The 23,216-nt window shown below is 38.8% G+C and overlaps 1 protein-coding gene across 1 annotated transcript in view; it reads left to right on the top strand.

Moving 5' to 3' along the window:
- Positions 1-15,815: 15,815 nt before the first annotated feature.
- The window catches only part of spict (magnesium transporter spict), a 34,991-nt gene continuing 27,590 nt past the window's right edge, over positions 15,816-23,216 (top strand). The window contains exon 1 of the mRNA XM_083125099.1: positions 15,816-15,985. The gene's annotated coding sequence lies outside the window, so the exon portion shown is untranslated. The remainder of the gene's footprint in view (positions 15,986-23,216) is intronic.

The raw sequence follows: 23,216 nt of genomic DNA, 5'->3' as shown, positions 1-23,216 counted from the left end.
AGAATTTTTGTGTAATTATTATGGATAGCGTATGTGAGAGCTTTATATATTGCATAACTTTCTGCAGTGAAAATAGAAGTGTCAGGTGGTAAACGGAATTGTTTGTTTATATTTTGATCTGGAATGAAATAAGCACAACCCACACCTAGGCGGTCTTTGGATCCATCAGTATATATGATTAGGTGTGTTGGCCATTTCTCTTTATACATGATGTGTCTTCCTAAATCCCTGAAATGGATATTGCATTGGGTATATAAGGGTATGTCTAATTGATAAATTAAAGGATGTTGGAAGGTAAAAGACTTTGCACGTGATTCCAGGTCTATGTATTGGCAATATACAAAATAAAAGAATGTGTGTTTAGGATCTATGGCTTTATTTTCTGTCCATTGTTTTTGTATTTCAAATAATTTATTGAATGGGTGCGAATGATTTTCCCAGGTTTTGAGCAGAAATTTTATTGTTAATTGGATCCGTCTATGTGTCAAACTAGTTTCTCTGCTTTCCATATATACACTGACATTAGGACAGGACTGCATGAGACCTAAGCAGGTCCTCAAAGCTTTTCTCTGTAGTATGTCTATTTTGTCTAAAAGACTTAATTTTGCACCCCCATAACTAAAGGCTGCATACTCAAAGTTTGATCGAAAACAATTCCTATAAAATAGCAGTAAGATTTTGGGGTGGCCACCCCATTTAATTGTTGTGATACTACGGAGTATATTTATTATTTTACGGCCTTTATTGATTAAATGCGTGATGTGTGTATTCCATGTGAATCGCCTGTCAAAATGTATACCTAAATATTTATGTGTTTCTATTACTGGGATATTAGAAATGTGTGGTATATTGTTAGGATGAGTATCCAATCGTTTATTATTAAAGCAAATAATTTTTGATTTTGTTTCGCTGATGGATAATCCTTCTTTGAAAAACCACGCTCTTATGATGGCGATTAAATTCTGCATTGCTATTATACCTTGAGTAGCATCATCTGTAATGTTATAGAAACAGAAATCATCTGCATACTGAAGGGGATGAAATGGTAGAATTGGTAATGCATGTATCTCATTCGTATAGATATTAAATAAGAGAGGGCTCAGAGGTGAGCCTTGAGGTATGCCGATTGAAGTGGAACGAGGATCGCTTAGTTTGTCGGCGAACCATCCGAATATAATCCTGTTGGAATATAGATTCCACACAATTGTTGAAAGTTTTGGGTGTATATGAAGATTCTCTAATTTATGACAAAGATTATTTAAATTTATAGAATCATAAGCTTTTTCAATATCTATAAATAAACTGAAACAGTAGGAACGTGTAATTTTACTATTTTGAATTGCTGCTGTTAGAGTGGCTATAGCATCTTGACTACTAAGATTAGTTCGAAATCCAAATTGTGTGGAATGAAAAAAATTTTCGCGTTCTAATAACCAGGATAGTCTATTTTTCATTGTGCGCTCAAATATTTTTTCCAAAACTGAAATTAGTACTATTGGTCTGTATGAGGATGCATGGTCCGGAGATTTGTTTGCTTTTAAAATTGGAACAACTACATGATTTTTCCATTCTAACGGAACTATGCCGGTTTGATATATATTGTTGTAATGTGAAACAAGAATATCTGTTCCGGTATTCGGTAAATGTGTTATGGCCTGGTACGGAATACCATCAAGACCTGGTGCTGTGTTTTTCACATTTTTAAGAATTGTTGTTAATTCCTCTCGGGTTACAGGTGGAAAATCTTTTGTAAATTTTGAAGGGAGATTCTCGTTATTATCATAATGTAGGTGAACAGATGGTGGAGTTAATTGGGAGAGAAATTGATGTTGCCAACTGTCATCTATCGGTCTTTTTTGAGGAGAACGTGGTTTGCGTAAAGAATTGAATTTATGCCAAATATTTCGGGATGATTCCTGCATGTCTATCGAATTGCAGTAGTTAATCCATGCTTGTCGTTTGGTTTGTAAGTATATTTTTCGTGCTTGAGCTACGGACTTTTTCCATGATATGAGGTTTTCAGGATTGGGACATGAGGCATATTGTTTTTCTCTGATTTTTCTATTTGATTTTGCCTCTTCACATTCTGTCGTCCACCAATGTATCTTTGGAAACATTGTTTCACAATGAGTATTTTTACGCGAGGTTAGTATATCTAAAGCTTTAGTAATATATTGAAGTAGCAGTGAATAAGATATAGGCTGGGAGGAAGTAAGATGTTTTCTTAAAATAAAGGAATCTATTAATATTTTATATAATTCCCATTTTACATTGTTAGTTTTCCAACGGAGAATTGGTAATTGGACGGGGGGAAAAAGTTGGCTTGGTAAAAATTGGGCACGAATATATATGGGAAAATGATCGCTACCATGGAGTTCATCCTCTATGAACCACTGAAATTGAGGGAATAATGAGTCCGATGTTATAGTTAGATCAATTGATGTTGGATTACTTCCATTTCGAGGTATATGTGTTGGTGATCCATCATTTAAAACGATGAAAGAGTTGCCGTCCATCCAATCCACTATACTAGTGCCAAGTCTATCTGCTGCATGCATACCCCAAGCATCGTGATGCCCATTAAAGTCCCCGACAATTAAATAAGGACTGGGTATGTTGAATGTTAAAGCTTGTAAATCAGTTTGTTTTATATTTTGAGAATTGTAATTGGAAGGGATATACACATTGATTATCGTAATTTTATATCCTGCTATGTAAATTTGGATTGCTCTTGCTTCTACTTTATAATTCTGGAATAGTTTTTTATGTTTATGTAATTGTATTTCCTGGTAGGCTACCTTTTCATGGACATATATACCAATTCCCCGTTCCGTATCTTTGTATGGAGGTCCTATACAATGATAATGGGAAATTCTATATATTTCTTGCTGACGACCCTTAGTTTCTTGTAAACATAGTATTAAAGGGTGTCTTTCCGTCACTAGTTTTAGTAGATCTAGTTTACGTGCAGAGAAACTATTGACATTCCATTGAAGTAATAATGTCATATTAGTCAACTTTTATATAATTGATTTATTATGAGGTGAGATTCTGTAAAACGGCCAGCAGGTTTGTAGATAGGGTATTAATATGTTGTAAAAGAAGTTTCTGTTGCTGTAATTCTTTTATTTGCACAAGAGTAGACCATAGAAGCGGTATTGTCTTTAATAATGAGGTGTAAACCTCTTGAATATTTTCGGATGGGAGATAAGAGGATGATTGTTCTAAGTTTTTATCTATTGAATTAGCATGCTGTACCCTTGAGGAGCTAGAATTAGAATAAGCATTTTGTGCTATATTTAAAGAGGTCTTGGGTTCTGATTCAGCAGAAGAAGTATCTGTAATTGATGTTGTGGAAGGGTTGGATTGAGTATGTATCCTTGGTTTCCTAGGATGTTTCCTTTTTTCTTTTGGTGTCACTCTGATATTTTTATGTACTTCTATCGTCTTCCCTGATGTATGTGGAATAGGATGATGAAACGTTAAAGCAACTGGAGTTAAATTTGATCCAACAGAATGATTTTGCCATTTATTAATGTTAGGGCTGTTATTTGCAATTATGATAGGTTTAGATGTAAGGGTAGGTTGTGCATTATGATTTGGAATTTTTGAGCCTCTAGGTGAAGTATTTAGTCGGGCACGAAACTGAATAGGAGGAAAATCTGTTTTGTTTACAATGGGATTCAGAATTTCCTCTATAGATGGTGGTTGTATATATGTGCCTTCAATAATTTCTCTAACCTCACGGTAAGAGAGATTATCGTTCGCCATTCGCTCCTGTATTTGTTGTTCTCTTTGCCACATTGGACAATTTTTATCAAGAGCTGAATGAGCTCCTTGGCAATTAGAGCATTTTACTGGTAGGTTACAGGAGGAACCATGCTTATTATCTCCGCAGGTTGCGCATTTTGGTTGGGAACGGCACTGAGTTGCCGTGTGTGCATATCTGAAACATTGTCTGCACTGAAGAACAGCTTTTTGCCTTGGATTAACTTCATATATCATGCTATTTATGATTAGTTTTTGGGGAATTATACGCCCCAAAAATGTCAGACATATAAGTTTTGTATCTCGTAGCAAAAATGTTCCATCATTTTTCCACAACTTCTTTTTCATGCGTTTGACGTCAATGACTGGGATAGGCGATTGAACGCCATCAAGTACATCCTGCTCGCTAACATCATATTCTATCCCGTAAACTAGTCCTTCTCGTTGAAGTAAAGATTGCGGTATACGAGATTTGATCGAGAGCTCAGCTTGAAATTTTGTGTTTTTGACGAATTTGTTTGCCTCCAGAGCAGATTTAAACGTAATCCTAACTCTATTACGACCACATTGATCAATATGTTTCACTGGTATTTCTGCCTTCCTAAATTTATTTCCTAGGCTTCCCCCAGCTAGATTTCCAATATTTTTCCCTATACCCTCTATCAAGACAATGTATGGGCCAGAGCTGTCGAGTTCATATAAATTCTGATAGGGGATCCTTCTGTTCTGAGATTTGATACAATTTTCTGTGTTTTGAGACATTGATCCTTCTTGTGAATTATTACATTGATACTCCTCACTATTGATGTTATCCACTTCGATATATTGCGCCGGAGAAGAAGGAACATTGGGATCCACATAACTAACTTGAACACTAGCATTTTCATGCATTAATGCAGCATTATGACAATCGTTTGAGTCTTCTTCCATTTGGACTCTGTTAAATGACCTTAAACGGCCTTTTACTTTACTTCTTACTTATATTCTTATATATCTTCTCGAAGATCACACACGCTTAATTGACACAAATTAAACACAATTTCAATCCACCAAATCACACAATCACACCAACTCTCTCTTCACAATTGCATCTTTACATTACTCATATCTGAACAGATCAAAGATCAAATTGGCTTTCTCAAAACACATGTTAAGTTCAAAGATTCATTTACGCTTCCAGCAAGGCAGTACGTCATTAATGCAAACCAGTACGTCATTAATGTGTCCACCAATGAACAAGGAGTTCGCGTCAACCAATCGGATAGCTTAAAACTGGTGTGGCAGCAATCACTACCTTAATTTACACAGATTTAATGAAAAGACAGGGTTGCCAAACAAAAAAAAATATCACAGACTATAAAATATCAAGTACCAAAATGTGTTTTAAACACTTCTAAAAAAAACATGTTTAAAACACATTGTTTTAAACGTTTAAAACATTTGTAAAAAAACAAAGCCGTGTGTTTTAAACGTTTAAAACAAAGTGTTTTAAACACTTTTGTTTTAAACATGCCAACCCTGCCCCTATAAGCTCTTTTCAGTTCTTACGTCGTGCGCTCTAGAAGCTGGCAGGGGAAGTGGGGAGCGGGGAACATACCGCTGACCAACCAGAGAACAGACCACCTAGCGGTGGAGCCGAGAATTACGCAGTTGCGGTAGGAAGCTGCAGCGCTAACTTCGTTCTGCACGTTGCTGTGTTGCCAATTCACCGCGTTGCTGATGGTCTTTTGCCCCAGTGTTGATTCCTGTTTGTTATGAGCGGAATGTAGGAATAACATACGTGGGAGTAATTGTTGTCGCGTCATGTATTGCCTAACTGCATTGTTTCTTCGATAAACGTGTATGTGGCATGTGATGTGACGTTTATTTGTACTCTCGCTGTTCCATTGGGAGCTTTGTGTTTATCAACGCAGTAAGTATCGTACGATGGCGAACAGGAAGGAGGTAGTTCGTAGCCAAGGCAGGAAAATAATCAGTAGGATTTATGGATATTTTCAAAAGGAAGAAGAAAACAGTTTTCCCTTGGTAAATGTGCACAAAGTGCAACAGAGAGTGTCGGAAGCTTGTGGAGTGACGTGAACTGTGCAGCATATTGTTAGGGAAGGCAAAGACAGTCTTGAGGCGTCGGGTTCCACGTCATTTGAATCACCGCGCAAACGAATCAAAAGGAACAGTATCACAAAGGCAATCGACGGTTGCGATAAAGATATAACAAGAAGAATTATCCTCGGGTATTATGTAAAGGGCGAATGTCCAACACTGAACAAGTTTTCGTTGATTTGCATACACAAATAAGCTTTCAGTGGGGAGTTTCGTCGTTGTGGAGGATACTGAAGTATATGGGGTTCAAGTACAAAAAAAGCAATGACGGTAGACGATTTCTGATGGAGAGAGCCGATATAGTTACAGCCAGAGTAACGTTTTTGCGAAAAATGCATCTTCTAAAAAATAAGGAACCTTTGCCCTATATAGGTATTTCATTTAGATGAAACGTACATACATCAGAATTACGCTCCAACGAAAATCTGGCAAAATAAAGAGGGTACAGGGGGTTTAAAAGTGCCCGTGGGTAAAGGTGGGCGCATTATTGTTTGTCACGTAGGTTCCAGTCACACTGGTTTTCTACAGGAATGTAAATTAGTTTTCAGTGGTTTTTGCAGTTTTTAGATACGCTTGACGAAAGGAACATCAAAGACGCAGTGATTGTAATGGACAATGCTAGCTACCATTCGGTACAGTTGGAAAGAATTCCTACAACGTATACACTTCATATCATACACTTATCGGTATTCTACTGACCACAACATGGGGTTAATACGCATTCTCAGGCCATACGCGAACAATGGGACGTCTGTATTTCATGGTTCTTTCGATTTCAACTCCCCTTTCCCGCTACTCTGGCAACGCTGCAGTCTCTCTCTCTAACCGGTCTGTCTCGTTGCGCTGGATAGGTCGTTTCCCCGTTCTCCACTTCCCCTGCCAGCTTCAGGAGCGCACGCCGTAACAACTGAAAAGAGCTATAGTTGAGTGAAGCTGGCTGAAACGCAGGGGTGCTATTCCGGCTTCCCGCGCTGCGGCGGCACGTGAAGGTCTTCTGCTAGAGTGACGTCAAAAAGGGGAACCCTCAGCTGCGGGCCGCTTAATAACATGTACAATCATACAAGTTTATCGCCTCATAGAGGCAATTATAACTCTTGGGAAGCAATGTTTATAACATGTAGTTCTTCTTCACTGCTTTCCCGTACCTTCTCAAGTTAACTGAGGATGGCAAACGAACAAATTCATGCTGAATTCAGCAAAAAGGGAATCCATGTCTTTGGTTCTTTAACATTATTTGTCTACACTTCTACAGGCAGCAATAAAGTTGGTTGGTTGGTTGATTGGTTGATTTAGTGTTTTAAGTCCACTTTATGCACAGTAAGGCTAATCGGGACTGGACGTACAGGTTAAAGTGGAATCCGAACCACCATGTACCTTGACCGGGTATCGACCCCGGGACCCCTTGATTACGAGACACAGCAATGAAGTTAAATGATTATTAGATGAGAGTCTCATCTTGAGACGAGCACAATAGATAGAACACCCGAAAAATCGTAAAGTGAAACAATTTTAAATGCATGTGTGTGCTGGAGGGGGGGTGGGAGTAGAGTCTCGTGCGCATGTTTTCATGCAAATAGTAATACTAACTTAATTAATTATAACATGGACATAACTGCAACAGGATCGAGAGACTAAGATTGAACGGAAAGGATTAAGCAAGTCTCTCTATATGTATATAACCGGTCTCCATGACAGCATAACGCTTTAGGAAGCCAGAGGCCCCAGTTTGAACAATAGTAAGGCATATAGCAATGTTTGTCTCATTCTCCACTCATTAGTTCATCATTCATCCTCAAAGTAGCGATCAACCCAGTAGAAATTCGTCTTTAAATGAACGACACATACACACATATTGATTTGTTATTATTTCGTTTTTCTGCTACTTCTGGCTAATCGCGAAGATGAGGATGAATCGTGATAAGATGAGGTGGTTGAAGGGAGAATCATAAACATGTAAGGACGAGCCCCACCAAGGATTATAATGGCCACGAGTCCAGACGCCAGAGCCTTGCTAGTCACTAGTATGCAAAATGCAGTCCAGGGTGTACTACGTGGAAATTAATACAATTGGGCATTCAGGATATATATATATATATATATATATATATATATATATATATATATATATATATTGTGTGTGTGTGTGTGTGTGTGTGTGTGTAACGACCCTATATTTAGGCTTTTTTGTAGTCTTTGGGTCCTGTCGAGTTGCATCCACGGGAAGCTCCAAAATTTCGGTGTTGTGTGTGTGTGTGTAAAACTATTATTATTATGAAGTTACAGTTACGCAATCATAAACTTCTTAGCCGTATGAATGCAAATATTGCCATCAGTTTCAATAATACGAATGTCTATAACAGTATCCTTCTTATTTAATTTTTATTTAACAAGTAGTGTTTTTTTTTTTTTGATACGGAAGAAACATGCATCAAATTATGTCAATATATTGTACATATATTCAGGTAGTGTTGTATTTTAAAAATTTCCAGCAGTAGAATTTCAGCAACTTCTTTGCAGGTGCGACTTATTGTTGACAAGAATTAATTGAAGTTACTGCTGCGTAACATAATAAGTACGAGTATATTGAAAAATCATAGAGAAAATGTAGTGGGCAGAGGATGTCTATGCAATTTATCCTAGTGGGGGAATTTTCTTTAAGAGGATTTTCTTAACTAGAGAGATAGCATTCCAAAACCTTTCCCTCTTTGAGCACTGCTGCCTCTCCTGTGAAAAAGTCTTGCGGGCGTCCTTGTCAAATTGCGTCATTACGAGGCAAATATTTTTTTCTTATTTTTGGGTTGCTTTCCTGTAACCTTTACCTAATTGGAAGAGCGAGGATGAGTAATGAATAGATGAAATAGATGGACACCCGCAAAGGGACATAATGTCCAGGCGGGACTCGAGCCTTAAACCTTCGCTGGGTAGCGAGATCGTTACTGAACCAATTAACGTTCTCATCTATTTCTATTTTGAGGGCTTCCCGGATGGCGTAGTGGTGGCGTCATCGACTTATAATCGAGGGATCCCGGGTTCGGTACCCGGTGGAGGCACGTAGTGGTTCGGATTCCACTTTAAACTGTAGGTACAGTCCCAATTAGCCTCAATGTGCATAAACTAGGCTTAAAACGCCAATTCAATCAATCTGTTTTAATATTCTTTGACATATAGAGCAAACTAGGGCAATGAAATGAAGATGAAAGATGAAATAGATAAGACACACAATGATACACACACATGCCTCAACCAAGGTTCGCTTCTGAGTTCATAGAGCGTTACGCTAGCGATTTCTCCAGGTAAGGGATATACGATAGACGATTTGACGTACACCGAGGGGGTTCATACCTGCAGTTAGGAACATTCAAATGGAAAGTAATTGCTTCCAGTTTCCGAAAGCGACATGGCTTTCATTGTTCGGTATAAGCCAACTTCGAGGCACAGATTTCTCCCAGATGTCAGAAAAATCTGCAGGTCCAGTAGTAGCGATCAGGTATTCGTTTACAGAAGTGCTTGTGCTGTTTGTCTTGAATGCGAGTATTAAAGCGAGTAATTTTAGGTCGTATTACGTGTATTCAGTGTCTGTACCATGAATAAGCGTGCCACAGGTAAACATTCTTGTGCTCCCCGATGGCGTAATGGTGGAGTCATCGCCTTATAATCGAGGGATTCCGGGTTCGGTACCCGGTGGAGGCACGTAGTGGTTCGGATATGGAAAAAGTTATTCAATTTGAGATTGTGTTTGCATCCTTCCATGGGTCAACTGTTTCCAAGCAACATAAAGTTATGGACACTCTAAAGACAGTACTTCAGTCAAAATTTCCTGAAGTTAACGAAAAGATTATTTCCCTGTATGTCAGAACAAGAACTTTTATTAGAATTCGACATTTGAATAAACTAATGAAACTCAAGTCCATGGAAGCAAGTGCAGCGAGAAAAAGACGACAGTGGGTAGCATCGTCTTTAAAATCATAAGTCTCCAGGAAGGGTAAGTTGTAATGAATTTTTATTCTTACTGATATTTATTTCCGCCTCGGCCTCCACCGTATAGTGATTAATAAATCACATTGCTAAACCAAGACAGAGGCCAGGCCTATTGTTCATGTATTTGTTATTTGATGTCGCTTTTTTACCACTTTTGGTTAATCGCGGCGATGAGTGTTGATCACATAAAATTGATGAAAGGGCAGGCACAAAGAACATCAATGCCCACGACGTGACTCCAAGTCGGGAACTTCAGTGATGGGATTCAAAGTCGAACACGCGGTTGACTAGATTCGCCATCGAGCTGGCACGAGTTTCTTTGAATTTATTAAGGGATTACGCTTTTCAACGACATTGCATTTTATCCATTTATTTATTATTTATTAATTTCTAAAAAACATATTTTGATGTTACGGTATTTTAAACACAAATCATTTTAGGTAGAATATTTCTGCAATTTTACCATAGTGTAAACCTTAATGTAAGCGAAAGCATGTGTGCATCACTAGTTAAAGATTTTCACATCTACAAAAAAAATATATCCAAAACACATTTCCACCTCACTCAAGGATTATGTTAATTCAATTCAAATTGTACGCGGGTTCAGTGCCATGAATCTAACCTTTACTCAACAGAATGAGATTGGTTCATAGAATGTATCGCCGAAAATCAATTTCGCTGATATCCCGTTGTCGCTGTTCTATTTTCATTAGATACGCGCTCCAATTACCATTTTAATCCTTCGTTTTAAAAGTTATTCAAACACAAAAAAATTATCGGTGGTCATTTTAAAGTTTTTTTTTTTTTACTTCATTACTGTCTTCATTTGATCTTTTTATTTTCTAAAAATTTTGGCGGGCTGCATCCCCTTAAGCCCCCCCCCCCTGCGTACACCAGTGCTTGCCACACTCATCTAGCCTACGCTCCCATCAAATTTATCATTCATTTTTATTGTTGCGGTTACCCTAAATACGTAGAAAAGCGACGTCATATAACAACAGCGACAGCGACATCATATGTATACTAGATATATAAATTATAATGAACAAATTATTAATAACAAACATTTGTGAAAATTTGAAGGTATGAAGGATAATAAGTATTGGTGTGGTAGCGAAATATTTAATACGTAAAATTGTATTTATTTACCCATACGCAACTTCAGATTTCAATGTAGGGGCGATATAAGAGGATAGTCCGTGATTACTTTTTGTTTGATTTGTATAACGCCATTTATTGTAATTGCGTGCTGTAAACTTCTTCATATTATTGCCTAGGTCTTATTTCTTGCGTTTTGCTTATTATTCTGCTGCAAATGGTTAATAGAACCAAGATATGGACAATTAAAAATGAAAATATTTCCCGTAAGATTCCTTTGCTACGCGAGCCTCGCCACTTGACAGATCCCCTTGGTCACGTCAGAGCTCGTTGCGGCTTCTGGCCAATGGTAGAGCTCCGTATCTCGGAATGCTCTTCCTAAAATACTTCTATATTCCTTGGCTGAAACGTGCCGTGTACGATGAGAGGGGGTGCCACGACTCTTCGAAGGAAGGAAAGAGTCGACTCGCGAGTGTTGTTTGCAGAGAGAGAGCGCGCAACCCCAGGCCATGACCGGCAACGAAGAACAGCCAACAAATTTGTCCTGTAGTTTCAAATTCGGCCAAACCATTGCGTTTCTTCGCCGGAAGTCAAGCCCCTGGAAGCCTACCTATACCCAGTTATGATGTCCAAACAAAATTAGCGCTAAAATTACAAGAAATTAAATGTTAGTAAAAAATATTAGGGGAGTCTTGTGAAAATTTTGGGAAGGTGTTAGGCAGAGACCTCTTGATTACAATATTCCGATTAGCTTATTTTGAGTTGTTATTGTTTAAGTCCACTTTATGTGCAGATAGGATAGTCGGGACTGGACCTACAGTTTAAAGTGGGATCCGAACCTCCACTTTGTATTGAACACGGTACCCCTAGATTACCGGCGACGTTAACACTACGCCATCGGGAAAACCCGATTACCCTATTGGAGCATAAAAGTGGACTTATAACAATTTTTGCCATGCAAACCATTTTAATACATGACAACGTTAACCACTATGCTATTAGGGTGAATCAGAAAAAAATTGTTGAAGTGACATTCAATTCCGGGATTCCTCTTAGCGCACTGTTCTAACCACTCCTCCACAGAGGCGACTGAAATTGTGGAAAGTGAATCAGTTTCACAAGTAGCAGGACATTACAAAATCGCAATGAAAACAGGGCCAACCCTTCCAAAGTTGGTGAGATGATGAGAGACACTCTGTGTAAAATCTACTGTCCGAGAATCTCGTCTCATTGGAGTAACGATACCGATTTATGCTTTAGAAATCGATAAGCGAACAAGACCAGGCAGGTGTTTTTAACTTGAAATAAAATCGCGAACAAGATATGCATTCTCATTGACGAGTTGAAAAGATGTGCAAGTCATCTTGTCTCACCACGATACCCGATCGAGTTGCTCTTCCGCTTCGTGCACATGTAAACCTTTTAATTTACACATTCAATTTTATTTATCCAAGAAAACAAATCTGTTAACATGAGAATGAACAGAAGAAATAAGCTACTAGTTATTTTCCCATTAAGGAACAAACATTTTTCAAAATGCTATAATCTCTTATAAATTAGCATGCAGTAATTATGTTTTATAATTTATTAATTCAATTTTAATATTTTAACTGCCTAACACGCTTTGTTGTATTTTATGCATCTTTTATACCTAATTACTACTTAGTATTGACAGCGAGGATGAATTAATCTTACGTACAGACAGGCTAATCGGGACTGGATCTACAGTTTAAAGTGGGATCCACCAGGTATCGTTACAATGCAACGACGGAGAATTAGAGTAATTGAGAGGAGGTTAAGTACAGATTACCACTCATCTCTGTGCAGGGGTTCGAACCCGGAACTTTCGGTGTCAATAGGCTTACTTTGAGGAGGGCGACGCCACTTATCTGTCACTCCAAGATTATTTCTAGCTGGCCAACATAGAAACCAAGAAACAAAGAACATGTGACAGTCAGATTTATCGTCAACCTGCCTCATCATTATTATTATAATTATTCTAACCATTAGCCGTGAAAAATTAGCTTAATCAAGGTGTTAAGTGTTTTTATTTGTATGTAAATTTATATTTGATATGCCAAGCCAACGGGAGGAAGGAGAAAGTCGCGAGTCTGATGGGCGAGCACCTGAAAGGTCACGTTATGCGTCCAAAACTTAGGAAATTCGACCTTAACGACAGCCATTTAAATATCTCGGGTTCCAGCGGCCGGATTGATGTGGAATACAACATGCCAAGAAGCCCGAACTACGCCGCCTGATGCCTACCAGCCGCCACAGAGAGGGAGAGAGAGATGACGAACGCAGCCATGTCGACGTCCCGACGCTTGAGATCGTCCGACGGTGATGGAGAAGACGCCGACGAGCCAAGAACGACCGCCCACCGCCCAGATGCGAAGTCCGAATCACGCCTGACCACGGAGACGTTCACCGAACCCGAGAGGAAGAGACGCCGAGCACATTGACGTTCCCCGAGCGACGCCGACGACCTATCGTCACTGATCCGCCGAGGAACCGGATGCCTGAACGCTCTTCGCATTCTCGTCGTCGTGACCGAGGAAGAATAGGAGAACCTTTCGTGTGCATACTAGTGATTTCAATCGCCCATGAAGACACCTGGATGCACCGTGGAATCAGAGAGATGGTAACGTATTCATCTGTATGAATGTTTGGCTTGGTTTAGTTTGATTGGGTGTTTTAAGTCCACTTTATGCGCAGTAAGGCTAATCGGGACTGGACCTACAGTTTAAAGTGGGATCCGAACCACTTGTGCCTCCACCGGGTATCGAACCCGGGACCCCTTGATTACAAGGCAATGACGCTACCACTACGCCATGGGGGATGCCCTTGTATGAATGTCAACACGTACCGGCTCGATTGATATTTAGAGAATGCCCTAGATTCGTCGATGTTTTGAAAACTGCCCATACAACTCGAAACTTCATGCCAAACTCCCGTTGCGCTTAACATTTGTATTTAATTGTCTCAGGTCAATTTTACTCATTTCTTGTGGTTTTTAATGATCTTAAATTCACTGTTGTTTATGCTCATTTTGTATTTGATTGAAGTGCGTACTGCTAGAGTAAAGCGCCGCCCGCTTAATTGTTTAATCTATTTGAGGTTTGTTCATTTTTAGTGTGTGTCAGTGCTGTGTCGCTGCTAGCTACGTCAGGTCGCGTATGTGATTATTTGTTAAAGTATTTGCCTGGAAATCTTAATTGCTCGTCGCGGCGAAGTGTTGAAGTCCCGCCTGCTAGAGAGTATATGTTTGCGTCACTCAACGGAGGTTATTGTTATGTTTAGAACCACGTGAGGTCAAGTAAAAATATCGCATTGCATTAAATGGTTTTGGGTAGAGAAGAACGGCACTGATAAAATACATACTTTACAACGTTTACTATACACGTATGGAAGAATATTTTAGCTTTTTCAATTGTACACATGCCTTTCGCGTTGTATGCACTCGGAAGCCACAGACAAAAAAAGGCTACTTTACAAACTCACAGATTATCTTCACATGGCCAAACTTTGCTCTGATTGGCTGTTCCACACAATCTAGTCGAAAAAGTTAGTAGCAATTAAGCCCCTATCACACGGAACTGGATTTCTAGTTGGAATGCCCTAGTTGGCGATGAACTGACTTTCTGGGTAGTAATCATGGCCGCCTGGCTGACTGCTTGACTGGTTTTGAGGAATAGGACATGTTCTAATTGCTACTAACTTTTTCGACTAGATTGTGTGGAACAGTCAATCAGAGCAAAGTTTGGCCATGTGAAGATAATCTGTGAGTTTGTAAAGTAGCCTTTTTTTGTCTGTGGCTTCCGAGTGCATACAACGCGAAAGGCATGTGTACAATAGAAAAAGCTAAAATATTCTTCCATACGTGTATAGTAAACGTTGTAAAGTATGTATTTTATCAGTGCCGTTCTTCTCTACCCAAAACCATTTAATGCGATGCGATATTTTTCTCGGTTGGATAGTTATCGTATTTTAAAAGTGTGAAGTGATACGTTGTTTACATCTCGCGCGGCCGCCATTATGGGAACGAAAGACTATCGACAAGTACTGTATTAACAAGTACCGTGTGAGGCGAAAACTAGCAAATGGGTAGCCAGTCCAGCGTCAACTAGAACATTCCAACTAGAAATCCAGTTCCGTGTGATAGGGGCTTTAGAACATGTCCTATTCCTCAAAACCAGTCAAGCAGTCAGCCAGGCGGCCATGATTACTACCCAGAAAGTCAGTTCATCGCCAACTAGGGCATTCCAACTAGAAATCCAGTTCCGTGTGATAGGGGCTTTAGGCAAGCATAGTTAAAATGAAGGGTGATCGTAAACCGAAACGCTAATCATTGCAAAGAATAGTTGTTTTCACCGTAAATCAAGGGTGTTTACTCCGTTCACGGACCCACTTTTTTTCGACTTATTTTGCAATTTCTATACATGAATGCCAAATTTTAACTGCAGATTCGTGATTACGAGGCCAAAATCAATGAGTATGCCGAATTTGAAAGCAATATAAGATACTTCCGGTATTGTCAATTTGCTCCGAAATTTTTTAAATCCCGACATTCTGGACCGGAAAAATTCGCAATTTCCCGACAAGTTCGGGAAATTTTCGGGAGGGGAAGTGTTCGAAATTTCCCGAACCTCTGGAAATTTCGAGTTCTACACGTCATTTTCATCTTAAGTGATTGTTTTTGCGTCTCGAACTCAGCAACTTTGGCTAGTAATCACAAAAATACCCGGTGTGGGCCAACAAATTGAAGAAGGAGTCTCTCGAATCTCGATACGTCTCGACGATAGACGACATTTTATCGATGTGAATGTCGACTTGTTGGTATCGGTATTCGAATTGACAACCGTGGACCGTGAATAACATGAAATAGATAAGAGCTGGTAAAATCATCTCGTGATTTCAAATCTGTATCGCCTCAAATCATGATTTGCAATGTGAATAAGAGGCTCAAATGATAATTGTAAATTATTTTCAAGAAAGTTTTATACATGTTTGATTTACAGATCAAATTCTGACGATTTAGTTGGTAAGTAACTGTGTAATGCATTGATGTATGTGATATCTTCTTTTGGCATATGTGATTCGCAAGCAGTGATTAATGAAAATACATAATTGCGTAAAACTATATAGATACAATATAGTAATGTATTTTAAAGGCCGTTAACCAGTGTGGTATCAGTTAGATAAGCAGGAGACACATTTAACTCGTTTTTTTCAAATAAAAATAATTTCTACTTACCTCATATGCATAGCAGAACATTTTTCAATTTGGGATCACTTTTTTTCCATGAAAAACACGTTAATTTTAACATTATAATTATTTATTTGTCGTTGCTAATTCGGCGGCCAAATCTGGACTCACGTTGTCTGTCGTCAGCTGATATGCAGTATCATCAGCTGATGTGCAGTGTTTCCAAACCTATGAACCTATAAATGCTGCACAAGCTATTCACAAAACGTTTTCAATCGAAAATTGTTCCACAAACCATTCACGGAATGTTAGGTTAGGAAAATTTAGAAAAATAAGTTTAAACAACAACAAAAAAAACAACTATAAATGCCGCACAAGCTATTCACTAAACGCCGTTTTATTAACAGTTTCATAGATCGGAGACACATTTAAATCGGATATTTTGTGTTTCTCGTGGTTAGTACTTACCAATTATGTATTGCGGAACATAGTCGAAGGTGCCATTATGCTTTTTGCACGAAAACAAACACATTTTCTGCTAAAATAAGCCATTTTCCTGAATGCTACGGAAAGCATGTCACGGTGCGATATCGCTTGCTTTGCGAATAATAACGCTTATTTTGTTTTCAAATATCAGTGTTTCCAACTCTATTGTGCATGAAAATTCCTATGTTCCATGAATTATTGGGTTTTTGAAATTATACTTTCAAGTCACGAAACATGCAAAGTTAGCCAGGTTAAGTTAGTTTTGGTTTGTTTAGGTTACGTTAGCAAAAATTAAGAGATTAACTTACCTTCACAGCATCTTTCACGTATTTATTCCATGACACATCCTTCTTGCCCGCATCCGGCGCTCCGGCATCCGTAGGCTAAGTTAGTTTTTTTTTTACACTTTGTCACTAATCATTCACGGGAACGAGGTATGCCTATGAGGTTAGGTTCCATTAGCACTCATTTCACCCCTAAATATGTGCTTCTTCATCATTGAAAAATGTCCTCAGTACGTTCAATCACGCAAAACCGTGCTAGCATTCAGCCGGCGCTCCAGCATCCGTAGGCTAAGTTAGTTTTTTTTTTTACACTTTGTCACTAACCATTCATGGGAACGAGGTATGCCTACGAGGTTAGGTTAGGTTCCATTAGCACTTATTTCACCCCTAAATATGTGCTTCATCATCGAAAAATGGCCTCAGTACGTTCAATCACGCATCGGTTCTTCTCGATTTTCTCATCATCGGTTTTTCTCGATTTTCTCCTCCAGGAAATTTTTCCTTGCCTTGGAATTTAGTTTGTTGAATTCCTTATACAATAATCCAAGGGATCTTCTACGCCCGATAATAACCTAAAGTCACATGCATGACATGCCATTTTCTCGAAAAAAAAAGTGCACGTTTCACGAAAAAAAAGCGCACGTTTGGAAAGCGTGATCGCGTGACTTCCGACGCTAGAGCCATGTGCAGGTACATAATGGAAACGACGGCATAATGTTCTCGATCTACACAAAAGGCAATGTTATTACATCATTTATTGTTTTGCTGCATTCTACGGTGAAGTTTTAGGAAGAAAATACCCGGATGAACGTCGTAAAACTTGGAGAAACTCATTTCCGTAAGTAGTTTCTTGTGTAAAATTGAAGAAATGTGTCTCCGATCTATGAAACTGTTACCCACCAACGTTTTTAATCGAAAATTGGGTACTACTTTACTATACCAGAGACATCTATCAATGATTTATTTCGCAATTTTTTACATTGCTAACGTACTATTCTGCATTGCGGAACATTTCTTTAGGTGAAATAATGAATTTCTAACGAAAATAATGGTAAATATGCGATAACGCCCGGACACCTTTCACTCATTTATTTCCTTAATTTTACCGCTGGTACTTACCTATTTTGCCTTGTGGAACATTCTTTAACGTGAAATTTCCATAAAATACTGTCAACTTTTCATATTACAATTGATTATATTTGTCTTACTTGTTCCGCTTCTGTAATAGACAATATGGCGTGCACTCGTAATGGATCATCTCACGTCATGACACGCTAGCTTGTGTTTTGTCGATTTTCAGTGCGCAAGCAGTGTTTCAAACCTTCATGATGGAAAATTACGTACTATTTTGATTTTTTTTTCAGGTATACCTCCACAAACCATGCACGTTAGCCCCAAAAACCATCCACGGGTAGCCCCAAAATCCATCCATGGGTATCCCCACAAACCATTGACGTTAGCCCCAAAAACCATCTACGGCTAGCCCCACAAACCATTCACACAAGGTTAGGTTAGGTTCCATTAGCACTCATTTCACCCCTAAATTCATCGAAAAAAGAAAGCGCGGCGAACATAGTTACAAATAGAAATTTTCGTAAAAAGAAGGAACATTTGGAAAACACTGCAGAGATCACGTGACTTTCAACGCTCTCGCCATCTGCACGCACACAATGGAAACAACGGCATAATGTGGCAGGCAATGCCAATTTCTTACGTAAAAAGTGATTAATTCTTGTTCGGCAGCATTAAACTACGAAGTTTTTACTTTCCGTGAAAGAAACTCATTTCAGTAAGTATTTTCTCCTGTAAATTTGAAGAAATCCGTCCGGGCGATATCGCATATTTACCGTCAAATTAATTTAATTTGTACTTACCTTATATCCATAGTGGAACATTTTTCAGTACTATTATAGTATAAGGGAAACACCTATAAATCATATTTTTTACATTGCTAATGTACTATTTTGGAATGCGGTGAAATAATATTTTCCTAAGTTGAAATAATGCATTTCTAACTAAGATAATGTTTATTTCTTATATTTATGAGTACTTACTGTTACTTGTTATTTCTATTCTGTGACACATTATGGCGGGCAATAGCATACTGGTTCAGCGAGCATTGTGCGAGTGTTTTGTCGATTTATGCAGTGCTGCAACCTCGTTCACCGGAAAATACCTACTTTCGTGCCCAGATTTGAAATTATGCTAATACGTCACAAACCATTGATTTTAGCCCCAAAAACCGTTTTCCGTAAGGTTAGGTTAGGCAAGAATAGGTAAACAAAAAAAAAAAAAATTAAAAATACTAGACATGTCATGTTTTAGTGAACACACGGTGAGATCTTAACACACGGAACATTGTACTCTTGTGCAGAAAGCAAATGGCGGCAGCAGAAACAGTATGTCGGACAGAGATTTTTGCAGAAAATGACATGTTTTCTCATTAAAATGGATCAAAACTAGATTCACGAACTTCCACAATGCTACAGAAAATAATTTCCATAAGTACTTTCTCCTGTAAATTTGAAGAAATCAGTTTCCCTTATACTATAATGTTACCCATTTTTCAACTTGGGATTACTTTTTTTCAATAAAAACATTATAAGTATTTATTGGTCGTTGCTATTTGGCCGCCAAATCTTGACTCACGTTGTCTATCTTCAGCTGATATGCAGTGTCGTCAGCTGATATGCAGTGTTACCAAACTTATGAATCTATAAATGCCGCACAAACTATTCACAAAAGGTTTTTAAGTGAAAAGTGATCCACAAACCATTCACGGAAGGTTGGGTTAGGCAAAAATAGAAAATTAAATTGGAAGAAAGAAAAAAACGCTCACTCGTCATCTTGTAAAACTACCGTGTGGTTGCTACACTGACAGGGGGTTACATAATCGAACACACGGAACATTTGATTCACGTAGTCGACAGTAATGGTGACATGAGCTATCGTGCAAAGGAGATACATGAAAAATACATTATTTACCGGCCGAATAAGTTGCACGAGTGGAAAAAACACTATTCCCAGCTTCCAAAAGTCTACAGAAACTCAATTCCGTAAGAACGAGGCATATTCGTAATGCAAGTACCGTTTGCAAATATTGCCGCTATAGTGCTGCAGTCGCGATTGTGTGAGTTCTCGCTGACGTCCTTCATCTGTTAGTAAGCCAAAGGCAGTCGTGGGAGCAGGTCATGTTTTTTCTTCGTAGGTTTATGAAGGTTTGAAATGTTGAGGAAAATCAATCGGCCCACCAACTTTGAAGTCCGGTCTGTGATTCGTTTTCTCAACGCAAGAAACTTGAAACCGGTAGACATCCACCGTCAACTGTGAGAGGTGTTTATTTTTTATGTTTAAAGAAGGTCGTGAGTCAAGGAGCGGTCGGCCATCTGTTGTGACCAAGGTTTTGGTGCGTCCGGTCGACGCGGAAATTCGTGAAAACAGATGCTTCACAATATCGTCGCTTTCCATGGAATTTCCACAAATTTCAAGAAAACAGTCCTCTACGAAATTGTGACAGATCGCCTGGAATATCGAAAATTGTGGTCAGTGTTTCAGTGAGGATGATGACATCGAAGCAGGAGTGTATGGATGGCTTTCATCACAGGCGGGAACATTCTATGACGATTGGATACAAAAACCGGTGCCACACTATGACAAATACTTGAAAAATGGTGGAAACTGCGTAGAAAAGTAGTTTAAGGTCTGTAGAATGCAATGCAAATAAAAAAAAGGTACAAAACTATTTTACTTTATTTCTTACACCCTTTTGGTACTTACTTTCCGAACACGCCTTTTCTTCTGTAAATTTGAAGAAATGTGTTTTCACTATATCTAACTGTTACCATTTTAACAGCAACAATTGTACTTTCACATATGTACTGCGCCCAACGATGATCTTACCGGCATCTCTTTATCACAAAGAGTAGCATTAACTATATTTATTTTCTCTTCAATCTCAGGCCCTCCCCGATGGTGTAGTATACCTGCCGCTAAATTAGTTTGGTATTGAGAGCTGAAGGAACACGCGTCACGGTGTTGCCATATCATGCGGTACGGTACGCAGTGCAGCCGTCTGACGCTGTGTCGAGGAAAACGTGTTATGAAAAGGAACAACAATGATGAATGTGTTATTGTTTTCTCTCTTCATTTCCATCTTCCTTACAACATGAACGAATTAACAAAACGAGCATTGCTTACAGGTTACCTTTTCAATCCATTCTGTATATACACTTTCAATAATCATTTCTTTCCGAAGTCCCCGTTAAAGTCTGTCCGTCTTTCAATTATACCGCAACTGAATTGCACAAAGTCAAGTTGGTGGGGCATCTGACTTTCACGTGTCAGACCCGCGGTAGTTTGTGGAGCTTTTTCAAATATCCCGAGCGGCTCCGGGGTCGACTCAGCCCAAGTGAGTACCTGGGGCAAACCTGCGGTAAAGGCGGTTGGTGAACCACATCACCTCCACATCCCCCATATACCTCCATACTTTACTTTATTTTGCGTCCATTATTTTTTTTGTATGAGAATCCCAGATATTTTAGGACTGTCCTTTAAGATGTTTCCCCACCTTGAAAAAATGCCAAATCCTTCAACGAAACGCACAGTTTCCCAACAGTGGGATAATCTTTCCTCCTATAATAAGAGTAAATATGGCGACGAATAGCATCTTGCTGAAAGGTATCTTAATTTGTCACACGTTTACTTATATTCCTCTTCTTTCCTGGGGTTTCCAATTTTGAAGCCTTGCATTTATTTATTTATTTCTACCACATTATATTTTTCTTTCCCTATGGTAACAATAGTGTTCTTAGACATGCCGAAGGCAGCAGCAGTCCTGTCCAGAATTTTATTTACAGAAATGATCGGAGCCCCATTGTTTTTCTCTTGCTCAAATTATCCTTTGAGAAAAATTCCTTTTTCTTTTAGTGCATGGCCTCTTTGGTACATTATCATCTCGAGTATTGCCTCCTGTGCTTGACATTCTTCACACAAGCTCACGACACACTCAAGAACACAGAAAATTATGTACAAAAAATAGCACACTAAAACAACACGCTATATACAACAAAGAATACTCTAAATTCAATAAACAATAAACAAATGGACCGGTTAAAATATCACAGCAACGCAACGCAACAAACAAACAACACGTCCTCTCCCAACAACATGAAATCTGATGGCAGGAAGAATCGCCCGATAAGCGGCAACACCGAGATAAACTTTTTCTGTTGCTAGGCAACCAGGGCTTGGGTGAAGCACTGGGAAGATTTTGATTGGCTTGCATACCAGCAACCCACCCTCCCGCAGTGACGTAGACCCGATTTCAACACATGCTTCCCAAGCATCTATACCAAACTAATTTTGCGGCAGGTATAGTAACGTCTTTGCCTTGTATTGAAGAGGCCGGATTCGATATGCAATAGAAGCACACAATGGTTGAGATTCCATTTGAAACTAGGTTCAGTTCCTGTATCAAGTGAACTTAAATTTCAAAACACATTCTGGTAAAACTGTCAAAGCCGTGAATTGGCTGTAACTCGTTTATTCTGTAATTGTTGACATTCGTACTTACTTATTCTGCATTGCGAAAAATTGTTTAACAAGGGATTTCGCTTTTTTTTTTTTTTTTTTTAACGAAATTAGTATCTGTCGTTGACATATCGAGTAATTATTGTTCGTTCTTTTATCGCTTCCTGAACACGCAAAATGGCAGGCAAATCTTGACTAGCTTTGTGTTTCAAACGGCAAAGCAGTGTTTCAACCTTCTTAACAGAAAAATTCCCACATAGCCTCAAAAACCATTTGGGATAGTATGACCATCCACGAAGAGCCCCAAAAACCATTCACGATAGCCCCACGGACAATCACGGTAAGGTTAGGTTAGGTTACTTTAGGTTGGGTAATATAGTGAAAAAACTGTGTGTTTGGAAACACCACGGATTACTTCATCAGATGCTCGCAACATCCGGTTCAAGACATGGATGGAAATGCAAGCAACAGCTTTTGTGCATCGGACGGACATTATTATAGAAAAATACATGAATTAGCAGCCAAATACATTGAAAAATTGCGAGAAAATACTTCTACGACCTTCCGAAATTACACAGAAACTCTATTCCGTAAGTAGTTTCTCCTGTAAATTTGAAGAAATCCGATTCCTGTCTTTCCAAATTCTCTTTAATGTAATGTTAGAGTGAGGTAGGCAGGGTAATAATGAAACAAAGTCTTTTCACATAATTTTGTGAATTGTAGACATTTTCATATGAGGTTTTACCACAACAGTGGTGACTTTATGG

Source organism: Lepisma saccharinum, chromosome 7 (genome assembly GCF_977018435.1).
Source record: "Lepisma saccharinum chromosome 7, izLepSacc3.1, whole genome shotgun sequence".
Lineage (NCBI taxonomy): Eukaryota > Metazoa > Arthropoda > Insecta > Zygentoma > Lepismatidae > Lepisma > Lepisma saccharinum.
This window is presented reverse-complemented; position numbering and strand designations above follow the sequence as displayed.